Source organism: Miniopterus natalensis, chromosome 8 (genome assembly GCF_054644295.1).
Source record: "Miniopterus natalensis isolate mMinNat1 chromosome 8, mMinNat1.hap1, whole genome shotgun sequence".
Lineage (NCBI taxonomy): Eukaryota > Metazoa > Chordata > Mammalia > Chiroptera > Miniopteridae > Miniopterus > Miniopterus natalensis.
Window position 1 is genome coordinate 64,685,324 of NC_142088.1, and position 12,892 is coordinate 64,698,215.

A 12,892-nucleotide genomic window follows, 5' to 3' on the forward strand; every position below is an offset into this window, starting at 1 on the left:
GAACATATCTTCTATTTGTACTGAAATTCAATGAGAAAAATTGTTAGAATATAATACTATAATACTTTATAAATAACTTTCCAGTAATGTTTCCTTCCCATGGTGAAGTATACCTTTATTTTAATATTTCCTCAGCATTTAAAATAAATGTAGTTGTGCAGTCTGCCTGCTTCAGTTCTTTTTACATATCTTACACTTTTGAATGTAAACTAATTGATAGTCCCTGCATATTATACTGTCCTCACTAGTATTTACATTATTTGGTAATGAAATACACAGATATATTTTATTTTGCATCTGTGTGACACATTTTATTTCTAAAGAGGGTTAGCCTGTATGGGTTTGTTTTGGTTTTTTTTTTTGTAACTTTATTTTCTTCCTTTCTCACTCATATTTGAAACACATTCTATAGACTGTGTTTGGCTTTCATTATTTTGTACTTTGACTTCTATTTATAGACAATGTGGTCGCTCAAACTTCAGTATGGATATTAATTCATATAGTCATACAAGTGCCAAGAAGGTATGAAAAGCTTTAAAACTCACATACTGAGGCATACGGAGGAAAACAAAGGCTTCTCAAGCAGACCTGAAATAGCCAGGGAAGATAACCAGGGAAGGGGAATGGCCTGGATTCATATGGTGGTCAGGGGGTGGGGCTAGGGTGAGGCTTCTGCCACAAATAAGAGCTTGTGTGGTTTGAACTTCCCACTGGCACCAGAGAAAAGCCCATTCGGTCTGTCTTATCCCTTTGTTTAGATGGGGCTTGAAATCTGTCTGCAGACAACCTAAAAAGTGGACTCAGAGTCTTCACTACAGGAATGAAAAAGGGAAGAAAAACTAGGTAGCATAGAAGTCAAAGCATGCTATATTTAATGTATCTTAAATCAAGTAGATAGTTCTTAAAAGATATCTGTTTGTTTGGTTGGTCTTCGTTTATTTTAAATATGGTCACCTCAAAGAAAATAGGATTTTAGTTCTTGAGTACAAATTTGCCTTAACTCTAGGGAACACAATCTTGGCCATTCATGAAATACCATAGTCACCAAAAGATCATGGATAGTGCTGTATGGATCCTCTGAAATATTTTTGGAAGCCCAAACAAGCCTTGTTCTGTACAGAATTCTGGCTGGACAATTTCTGTAGCCTTTTCTACTTTTCTTTGAGTCTTTGAGTTTAAGCTTATTTATTTAGTTTCTTGACACAATTGGATCTTGTCAGGGAGAGGCACTTTAAATAGCAGTTATACAGACAATTCTTTCCCTACAACAAGTTCAATTTGTTGATGCACTAACGCCCTCCATTCATGCATCAGCTATTTTCTGTTTAGCACACCATCTATGACGGGAAACTTCAGTGTTGTGTTTGGTCAGAACTGGCTTCTTCACCGCTAGCTATTATATACACAGGAGGGAGTTTTGTTCATCTAAAAGAAATCTCCAGCCATAAACTATTTGCTGGTCAGAGATCCAAGTTGTATTTGACATCTGCAAATATTAAAATAAAAATGACAAATACTCAAGTTGCAAACAACTATGTGATTTGGAATGGAAAACAGAACAGGCCAGCGAGTGTGATGCATCATTTATCTTTCTTAAATGTAACTGTAGCTGGTTAAATATTTCTTGTTTCTATCTCTTTAAGGGGGAATTTTGAGAAACTCAGTTGTTCATATAAGTTGTTTAATAACAAGATCAAATGGAAGGAGAAATACATTTAAAAGGCCAGTATGCAAATTCTAAGAACTGGAGAACTGGGTAATATAAGTTTAACTTGAAGAACTATGTTCTACCTGGAGTGTAAATTTTCAGGATGAGGAACATTTACAAGAATATAGGACTATATTTGTACTATTTATAACCATTGTTTTCAGGACTTAAATTAGGGATAACCTTATTTCTCATAATTCTTTTATTTATCTCTACAAATATTTATTTAGAACTTACTATGAGCCAAAAAAAATACTTTGCATATGATTGCAAAAAAAAGATAATCCATACTCTCAAAAGGAAGTTTCTAGAGAAATCATGGAGACAGACAAGTAAACAGGCAACTGTGGCACAAAAAGATAAGCTTGATAATTACTAGAAACATTGTGCTATAGAATCCTATAAAAGGGGATATTAATTTAGTCTTCAACAGTTAAGGAGGTCTTATAGGAAAAGTGAATTGGAATTTGAGAAGCTACCCTTGGTAGAATTGTGTGGAAAATCAGGCAAAAAAGAGTGAGTACACTGAAGACAAGAGAGTATGGCATATACCAAGAATAGTAGTAGAATATGAGGAAGGTCATCCTCAAAAATAATATTGCAGGAGTTTTCAGAGGACAGAGCATAAAAGGCTTAGGAAATGATTAGGGACTTATCCTAAGGGAAGTACGAAGTCAATAAAGGATTTAAAGTAGGATTGTAATTTAATCAAATTCATATTTTAGAAAACTCAATTTCTCTACTGCAGTTTGAAGAATAGATTGGAGGGAGGAACACTAGAAGTGGTGTGAAGATGGAACCAGGCTTCAAATCTTCCTTTAAGTCACTGCCTCACATTTCCTATTTTATAAGGGATGCAAAACATACCCTCTGACTAAGCATGTCCACTATAAGACAGGTTGTATTTAAGGTGGTTGATAAAATTCCACTACTAATTATTGTTAGACAAATATTCTGTAATCAGTCTAGAATGTTTCTTGGAAACATACACAAATGAAATCTTTATTATGTAAACTTCTTTGTTGTACATTATCATGAATGGAAAATAAGCTCTTGGAAAGTAAATTTTCAAATTTTAGATATTTATTTTAAAGCAGTTATTTATTTAAAGCAGCTTTTAATATTTAATAATCTTCTTATATTTTATTCTTATTTTAAAACCAGTAAAGATATTTTATAGTTTACAGTTTAATTCTAGATAATGAGTTGCCAGGTCTCTTTTAATAGCTTGATTTGAAATGGAGAGCACTCAAAATCCACTGTTTGGGTCTTAATCAACTGTCTTGTTAGGTAATTATTTATGTCAGCATGATGTAAATACTATATACATTATATCCAAAGCAACCTAAATAAATAAACTTGAAACTTCTGTTGTTGGTGAGGAGCTCTCTTTGCCCCCCACTGGTTGCTGGTGGGAGTGGGCTACTTGCAATATCCTAAAAAAAAAAAAAAAAAAATTTCTGGGAATCACACAGGAAAAGAGATATTGTAGAAAGCTTTATTCCTATGGAATTATGCCCCTGAGTTTCCAAGGTCTCATTTCCCTTCATTCCACATTAAAAGAACTATAGCTGTGGCATCAATAGGGCTAGAATTAAAGCTGTTGCCCAGAGTTTCCATTCCATGTCTGCACAGTCCAAATATAGCATCAGGCGAGCTTAATTTGTGTTCCCTGCTGCAGTCCATCAGTCCATTGCATGTGAGGTCCACAGGGCCACATGGTTATGGAGGGAATACAGGCAGGAATAAAGCCAAAGAAACCAGAGAACCAAGCAAGCAAGCTTCTTTGTCTAGGGGATTATGTATTCCCAAATTTTGCAGGCTTGCATTGGCCCTCCCCTCTCTAGCCAATTCACAGTTCCCTGGGCTAGTGATAGGTAAATACCTTCTCTATGTTACTGGAGAACCAAACTTCCCGGTTGCTCCTGGGAGCAAGGTGGAGGCTCTTGAGGTACCGCTGAAATAAGAATTTTCAGAAGTCCCCATGGGAGGATGAGATGTAGAAAAAGGCTGTATTTGTGTGAGGCTACATCTCTCAGGTTTCAAAGTTCCCCTCCCCCTAAACCAGTCATGAAAGAGATGCAGCTGGGGTTCCAGCAAAGCCAGAAACAAGGCCAGTATCCAGAGCTTCCATTCCATGTTGCAGCCAGGTGTAGTTTAGCATTCAGTCCAGGTTTAGTCCATCATTAATCCATTGTGGGAGTCCCATATGGCTGTGAGCCATGTGGGTGCAGGTGAGTGACCCCCCTGCAACAGGAGTCCCAAGATGGCCCAACATGTGTGTGTTGGGGAGGGGCGGGGGAATTCTTTTTTGGAAATTTAAATATTCAGGTTTCATGCACTTGCAGTGGCCATGCCTATTCTGGCCACTTACCTGTTTCCTGGTGTGATTGATGGGCAAGCACCTTCCCACATTACTCAGACCACTAGTAAGCATGATCTAAACTGCCTTTGTCCATTCCCTTCCCTCATGAATGAGCAAGGAATAGACTTGGAGTGGTAAATGCAGCTTTTTGGCAAAGCTGTATAAATGGCATGCTTATATTATCTAGACTTCCCTTTTCCCCTTTCCTGTTAACTAATAGCCAGGTTATTACAATGGCATCACCTATATCACCCCAACTTTACCGCACATGTTCCCATCTCCCTTTTGTTGAGGCCCATCCCTAGTGTTTTGCAGGGAATGGACTGGTGGTTCCCTGGGGAGTGGGAAGTTGCAGCTTCCTGGTGAAGCTTCCCAAATGACATGGCCTTCCTTTTGCTACTTTACAATTATTAATAACTAGCTAATTACAATGGTATTACTTCGACAAGTTTATAGTTGCATTCTTTTAAATCTATTCTTTTAAATCTTTTTATTAATATTTACAAATTATCATAGCCTGGATATAATTTATTCACATTTATGAGGGACGTGAATTAAGGCACATAATAAAGGAAGTGAAACTAAGCAATTGATTTGAAATGTACTTGAACTAGAACTTATAGCCATAGTTCTAAATCACAGGATCAACTGAAGTGTAAGTAAATTACAAATATTTCCTAGAGCAATTTGCTATTTTGGAGGATTTATTATTAATACTTTTTAAAAAACCATGAGTTTATTGGTTATTTTGTGAGAAATAAGAAATTTGAAAAGTTATATATTTAACCAAAGTTGGTTTTGCACAAAATAATGTAATTATTATTCATTAGCTGATTTCCAAAAGCTGATTCTGTCATCTTAAGAAAATCAAATACTATGGAAATTCAAATCTGCTCTCATCCCTAAGACCTGATAACTCATAGTACTTTTAGATAAAATATACTCCTTGGAGTGAAAGGGCTCATGTTTGTGATAGAAAAAAGCACAAAGAAATGAGTGGCTTAGATAGGATTATAAAGCTCAGGCATTTGTTTCACAAAGAAGACAACTATTATTGCCTACATAACAGGGAGCTTATTTTTACTTAAGGAAGTGAATTAGATTTCTAATTCTATGGGGAAGAATGTAGAGCGAGAATAAATGAAAGCCAGATTTTAACTTTTCTTGAGGTACACAACACAACCCAAATCTCCTTAGAGCTTTATTGTCACGATGCAATTACCTTAACAATGTGACCTTCCAGAGTCAATCATCATTCTGTTTACCAAGTATTTCTTGAGTGACTACTATGTGTCATGACCTGTTCTAGGCAATTGGAATATATCAATAAACGTCATGATTAAACATGTTAACTTTTCCAGAGGTAATTTTTTGATGGTGTTTAACTCCAGACATATATCCAGGAAAGAAAGAAAAAGAAAGGAAAGAAAGAAAAAGAAAGAAAGAAAGAAAGAAAGAAAGAAAGAAAGAAAGAAAGAAAGAAAGAAAGAAAGAAAGAAAGAAAGAAAGAAAGATAGGAAGCGTTCTTTCTTTTTTTCCCTCTACCATCTTAAAAGAAAAATTCCAGACACAGAAGAAGGGAAAATAATAGGATAAACTCTTATGCACCTATCAAGCATTTCAACAATTTTCAGTATATAATCAAATTTGCTCCATCCTTAACCTTCTCATTCTCTTCCCAGCCTTCACTACATTATTATTTTTGTAACATTTTATTGAAGAATCATTAACATATAGACAAGTGTACAGATAATATCACCATATTTTTACATACCCAACCCTGTTTTTTTCAAAATATGTTTTTATTGATTTCAGAGAGAGAAGGGAGAGATAGAAACATCAATGATGAGTCATTGATCAGCTGCCTCCTGCATGCCCTCTGCTGGGGATCAAGCCCACAACCCCCACATATGCCCTGACCGGGAATGGAACAGTGACCTTCTGGCTCATAGGTTGATGTTCAACCACTGAGCCACGCTGACTGGGCAATAAATAGCATATTACTTATCCTCAGATGAGGCCTCATTTCCCCCCCAAGTATGCTGTTTTTCTAATAGCAGACATAAATTTTTCCAATTACCATACTTTTACAGTTTAAGTAAAATATATGTTCATGGAATCTCATACTATATACTGTTTTATGTCTGGTGTTTTTTTTTATGTCCAATGTTACGCTATATAGTAATATATTGTGTCAATATGGTATAATTTTTTCTTGTTCATTCTATATTTAAGTATTTGAATTATTTGAATAGTTCCAGGTTAGGGCTCATAAGAATATTGTTTCCATGAGCACTGAGAGGGAACTAAAAAAACATTAATACTGTGAAAAAAAAAGTGAGGAAGACAACTGTGACAGTCAGCCCCCATAGTTCTTGCCTCACCCTTACTCTGAAACTACAAGTGAATAATATTTGTTTTCTGAAAAAACAAACATGCCACCCAAAAAGAACTAGAATTTCTTTCTAATTAATTTGGCTTGAAAAAAAACCTAAGGTTTCTTTTGGAGAAGTTAATTCAAGTGGATAAATTCCATTTCATTTTGAAAATACATATTCTTGTCATGTGGAACAAAAGGACATGCAGACTGAAAATGTAAAGAGAAAAGTTTTAGTTAAAAAAAAATAACCACCAAAATATTACACAACTATTTTCTAGAACTGGAGAAGGGCATGACATTGTCTCCTGGTTGGAAAAGCTCACCAAATAACCATTTAGCACAATTGGGGGGGGGGGGGAATGACCACGGATAAACTTACATAATCTTGAATTTCACCAAAGCAGCAATGAAAAGGTGATAAATGCTTCCAACATGGGGCAGCAAATAACCAAAAAACAGAGGAATGAAAACCAGAGTGACATCAAACTTTTTGTCTGCAACGGGGAATACTATATGACGATGAAAAATAGAGTTTTAGTATTTTGTGGGACAATAATTATCTGTGTAGAGTTCTATATACTGCCAAATTATCAATCAGGTGAAACAGCATATTCAGACATTCAGGAATTTAGATAGTTTATCTTCTATTAACCATTTATTTTACAAGTTATTAGAGGGACTTCTCTAGCAAAGGAGAAAATAAGTCAAGAAAACTGAAGACAAGAAATGCAAGAAAGAGCCAACATAGCAAAGCATAACAGTGAAGGAAAGATCTGGGAGTCATCGGCTCTGAAATGAATGTGTTTTTTTTAAAGAAAGGAAATAGACATTTAGCCCGATATAATGGAGGGAAAATATGCAATGAGAAAGTGAACAAAAGACTTTTTAAAAACCTCTTCATGAATACCTTGCAAATGAATGTGTAGCATGATTTTAGGCAATTGATTGTTTATATAAAGGTGGATGGGCATTTGAATTTGAAGTTAAGAATATTTGTATAGTACCCCAGGTATATGACTATTGATAACCTATATTTAAATTCATTGTATAAAAATGAAACACTGGGAAGAGAATAGTGGGATAAAGTAGCAGTATAAGTAAAATTAAATATTTTTTCATATCATGAGGGTAATAATATGATTCAAAATTGATAAATCAAGAAATGGAAGTGAAAGCATAAGATTGTGAATGATGGGGATGCCTTCCAGAAGGACAAAAATAAATGAGTACACGAAACTTCGTGTACAATAACTCTCTAGGCAATAAGTCTGAGAACGGATGAGACGGGAAACTCACATTTCTGAATAAATCCCCAGTTCTATTTGATTCTTTTATCATGTAGCTGTATTATTATAATCACAAAAAAATAAAATAAAATTAGTCTTAGTGATGTATAAAGTGTACCGAAATCAGGAATTGTGAGTGTACCAAGATGCTTTAAAGGACTGTAGGACTTTAGATAGAAAAGACCAACTTAGCCCAAGGGAAAGTTCTCTGCTCTTACCATGAAATGAATTAGGTTAACTAAAATAATGGAAAGAAATGAGTGATTTTAAACAGGTGAATGACATAGCCTTTTATGATAATGATAATAACTTATCTATACAGAGAGATCTTTTTGTGTTAACTCTGTTGACCAAGTGCGAGAAGTCTTAAACTCGCTAGATACATAGTCACTGGTCTGCATACTGGTTTCACTTTGCCTCTTTACCAAGGAATCCCAAAGCTGCAGCACCCTGTCTGGAAGAGACCTTCGATCCAAATCTTTGAACCAAGAAGCATGTCCCGTTATGTTGGGTGTTTGTGTGTGTTTATATCTGAGGGCCCACTGTTGTCACGGTTGCAATGGGAAGGAGTGGAAGAAGAAAGAGTTATACTTTATCTTTTAGACTGACTGCTATGTCCGAAGAACTCATCAACGGCACTCCACACAGACTTCTGAAGTAATTTTTACACTCACCAAAAGCTAAGGTCCACTGTGCTGAAGTACCATTTAAGATTCTGACCTGGGAAAATAGTGTGGCACTGTCCCTTTGCTACCCATTAACACCAGCATCTTGACGTCAGCATCCTGTCCTTCTCTTTTCTTTGGTGACTTCAAAGGTTCGTGAAAATAAATATAGTAGTAATTTCTTCTAAAAACACTGTATTCTTATTCTTGAGATTTCTATTAAGCTTTCTAATATATGAGAGAAAATTATTAGGTCATAACTTACAAAAATTCTCGTCATTTAGTACACAAACTAAAATTATGACATTTTCTTATTTATTTATTTAAAGAGAGTTGATTAATTTTTCGAGAGAGAGAAACATCAATGTGAGAGCAAAACATGCCTCCTGCATGACCCCTACCAGAGATCAAACCTGAAACCCCAGCATGTGCCCCGACCAGGAATCAAACTGACAATCTTTTGGTGCACAGGACATGGCCCAACCAACTAAGCCACACCAGTCAGGGCATATGGCATTTTCTTTAGAGAAGAAGAAACATGGGGTTTCTAGTAATTTATAGTTTATAATTACAGTATTTTTGCCTAACTTTGATCAGTATCTTTCCTTTAGGTACTGAACTGATTTTCCTGCAGAAATACTATGAGATAAAGAGTCATATACTATTAGAAATGAAAGTAAGCAAAGACCTTCTAGGTAGGAAACTTGTTGGAATCTGACAGGTGATCATTTGCTGGTATTTTCCCTCCGGTCTTGTGAGTACTTACTGTTCAAGGCTATTTACTTAGGCAGTGTCCTATCTGACTTTATCCGTTTTCTTTACTGATAAAGAAAGAATTTACTGCGCTCAGGAGGCTAAGATAAAATATGCTGGGCGGCTTCAGTTACTTCTTAGGCGGTGAAGTGTTTACCAAACGTCTATTTAAAGTATCAAGGATCCTCTGAATTGCAGAAAGGCATTTATTTAAAAGGCGTTTTATAGAAGTAATCCTGTAAGTCTGCACACTGGCTGCTTACTGTTTCTTTTGTGTCAAAATCCTTACAAATAAGATGATGCTGATTTAAACTAAATTTAAAAAATTATACAGTTAGAGAAATACTCAAAGTTACAATTAGAAAATACCCAAAGGACCCTGGCCGGTTTTTCCCAGTGGTTAGAGCATCAGCCTGCTGACTGTAGGGTCATGGGTTCGATTCCCAGAAAGGGCACACACCTGGGTTGCAGGTTCATCCCCGACCCTGGTCAGTGCATGCAGGAGGCAAGCACTCGATGTGTCTCTCACACCGATGTTTGTTTCTCCCTCACTCTCTTTAAATATCAATGGAAAACATATCCTCATGTGAGGATTAATGAAAAAAAGAAGAAAAGAAAATACCCATAGATCTACTCTTCATGGTCTTTTGCAATCCCTTCTTAATAAACGAGACACTTTATACTTACTTTAGACTTTTGATAAATGACACAAAATTAAGAGACCAAATAGAATGTAGTGGTTGTACTATTATATTAACAAGGACTGTATCATAAATGTTTACTGCTTTCAACACTTACTTTTTTTATCAGAATATAATATATTAAAATGTTTTTTAAAAATATTTGTTAAGTGCCAATTCAGTCTCCTGGTTGCATTTAGAATCTAGTATTACATGGCAGTATTCCCATTAAAGTATTCATGAAAACTCTGAGGAGAGGAAAAACCACAATCATTGGAACAATTAAAGCAAAAAAGTCCATTTCTGATTTTGGAGCTATGTTTTCTGGCTGTGACGCCGTAGAGCTGAAATGGAGATTGCAACAAGCAGCCCTGGCCGTTCCTTTCATGGGTCCACTTGATGTGGCCCTGGGGCACCCAGACACTTGCTCTACCATTTCTCTGGGTGTTCCTGGGGGGTGTTCAGGCATCAGCATTTCCATCAGCAGGCCTGTGAAGCAGAGGGCTCCCCTCAACGGGGGGGGACCCCAGCCATGGCTGGGAGGCCTGAGTCAAATGAGAAGGCGGGGGAAGACCTCCCCCAGGAGCCAACAAACCTTCCTGCCTGACGGCCTTCAAACTGGGGCGTCGGCTCTCTCCTCCCTCCAGATTCAGGCTGAAACATTGTCTTTTGGGGCGTCTTGAGCATTCTGCCCTCAAACTGGAGCTCCACCATTGTCTCCCCTGCGTCTCAGGCTTTTGGACTCGACTGGAACTGAGCTGTTGGTTCTCCTGAGTCTCCAGCTCACTGGCTCACCCAGCAGATCTTGGGATCTACCGAACAATCATGTGAGTAACGTCCTTATAAGAAGCTATATGTATAATTAATATAGTATATATTATATAGTATATCATATAATTAATAATAAAATTAATAATAATATAGTATATATCATATACTATTAATTAATAATAATTAATAATATAGTATTATTAATTAATAATAATATAGTATATATAGTATATACTATAGTATATATAGTATAGTATTAATTTTATTAATTAATAAAATTAATAATTAATATAATATAACATAATATAATATACTAATATATAAACAAAATATATTTATAAATGTGTATTTGTAGATTTTTAATATGTTTGTACTATATATATTTTAAAATGTATTTATCTATCGATCTCCTAGTGGCTCAGGTTCTTGAGAACCCTGACCAGCACAGCTGTGTATTCTTACAGTTGTGCTATGGCTAGAAGGAGAAAGGATTTGCGGTTTAAGAAAGTTGGGAAAGCCATGCTCTTCTACACCAGTCCAATCTTCTTCCATGTATGACACAGTGTCCTTAAGACCATCATCATGTTTTTAACAAGTACGTCATTTTTGCTTTCATTCAACAGCTATGCTTACTAAGCATGTGACACATATCACAAAATGAAACTCACTAGATCTGTCACTAGGATAAATAGTTAATATGACTATTAAAGAAATTTTGAAACTATAATTACAAGCCTTCCCATAAAGAAAGATCTGGGACAGATGGCTTCACACATAAATCCTATAAAATTGTTAACAAAGAAAAACTATCCAACTTAGACAAGTTCCTTCAAAGAATAGAAAAAAATACGGAATATACTTTTGTAGTAGTCATCTATCGCTATATAAAACATGCCAAACATAGTAACTTACAACGACAAACATTAATCATGTCACAGTTTCTATACATCAGGGATCTAGGTGGGGCCTAGCTGGGTCCTCTGGCTCAGGGTCTCTCCCCAAGGCTGAAATCAGTGTGGAATTACTATCAACTGAAGGAGTGATAGGTGAAATCAGGGCACAAGCTTGAACATTTTACCCCTGAGATGTTTGTGAACACCCAGGTAGAGATTTAAGGTAGCCTATTGGATATATGGTTCTGGGGTTCAGGGAAAAAGATCGGAGCTAGAGATACAACAGCATGAGGCCAGAAGAAATTGCCTGGAAATGAGTGTGGACTGAAAAAGTACACGGGCTGATCACTGGGATGCTCCGTCTGAAGTCAGGCAGATGAGAAGGAACCTGAATGGAGATTGCACAGGGCAGCCGGGGAGCTGGAGGGAAAGCAGCAGACAGGGCCCAGGAGCCTGGAGGGGGACTGACCAGCCGGGCCCAAAGCTGCTAAAAGACAAGAAAGGTGAGGATGGTATTCCGCCTACCTGTGCTTGTTAAGAATATAATTTTTTATCAACTTAAAATTTGATGGAAACGTTTTAAAAAATGCCTGGCCGGGGGTGGCTCAGCAGTTGAGCCTCGACCTAGGATCCAGGAGATCCGGGTTCGATTCCCAGTCAAGGCACATGCCTGGGTTGCAGGCTCGATCCCCAGTGGGGAGCGGGCAGGAAGCAGCCGATCAATAACTCTCTCATCACTGATGTTTCTATCTCTCTCTCCCTCTCCTTTCCTCCCTCTGAAATCAATAAAGGTATATTTAAAAAATAATAATAATAATAAAAAAAAACCTCTAGAAGTTAAAGACCTAGTTCACAATTTTCCCACCCAACCGTCTCCTATCAAAAATACCCACCAGGCTCATGAAATTCTGTGAAATCTCCAAGAAACCAATAATCCTGCTCTGTATTAGAAGGCTTCTCAGATCATTTTATAATACTAATGTTATTCTTATTCCAAATCTGACTAGGACAAGGCCTAATATTTTCCAAGCAACCAAAATTATGCACCAGTTTTATGCATAAATGCAGATGTAATAAATCTAAATAAAATAGTGAAAATTTTAATTCAGCAATGTATTAAAAGTAATCCAAGAACCATTTATCTCAGACTGCAAGGATGACTTAATTTTAAAAATCTATTAAAGCAATTCATTACATTATCAAATTAGGAAAACAAATACACGAGAGAGAAAAAAGTTTTCTTTATAGAATCTAACATCCATCTGTGGCAAAAAGTATTAACAGACATTGTACTAGAATAGAATTTCTATGACTTGATAAAGAGTAGCTAATCAAACTGGTAAAATATATTGTATTTTATGATGAAGTATTAGATTCACACCATGATATGT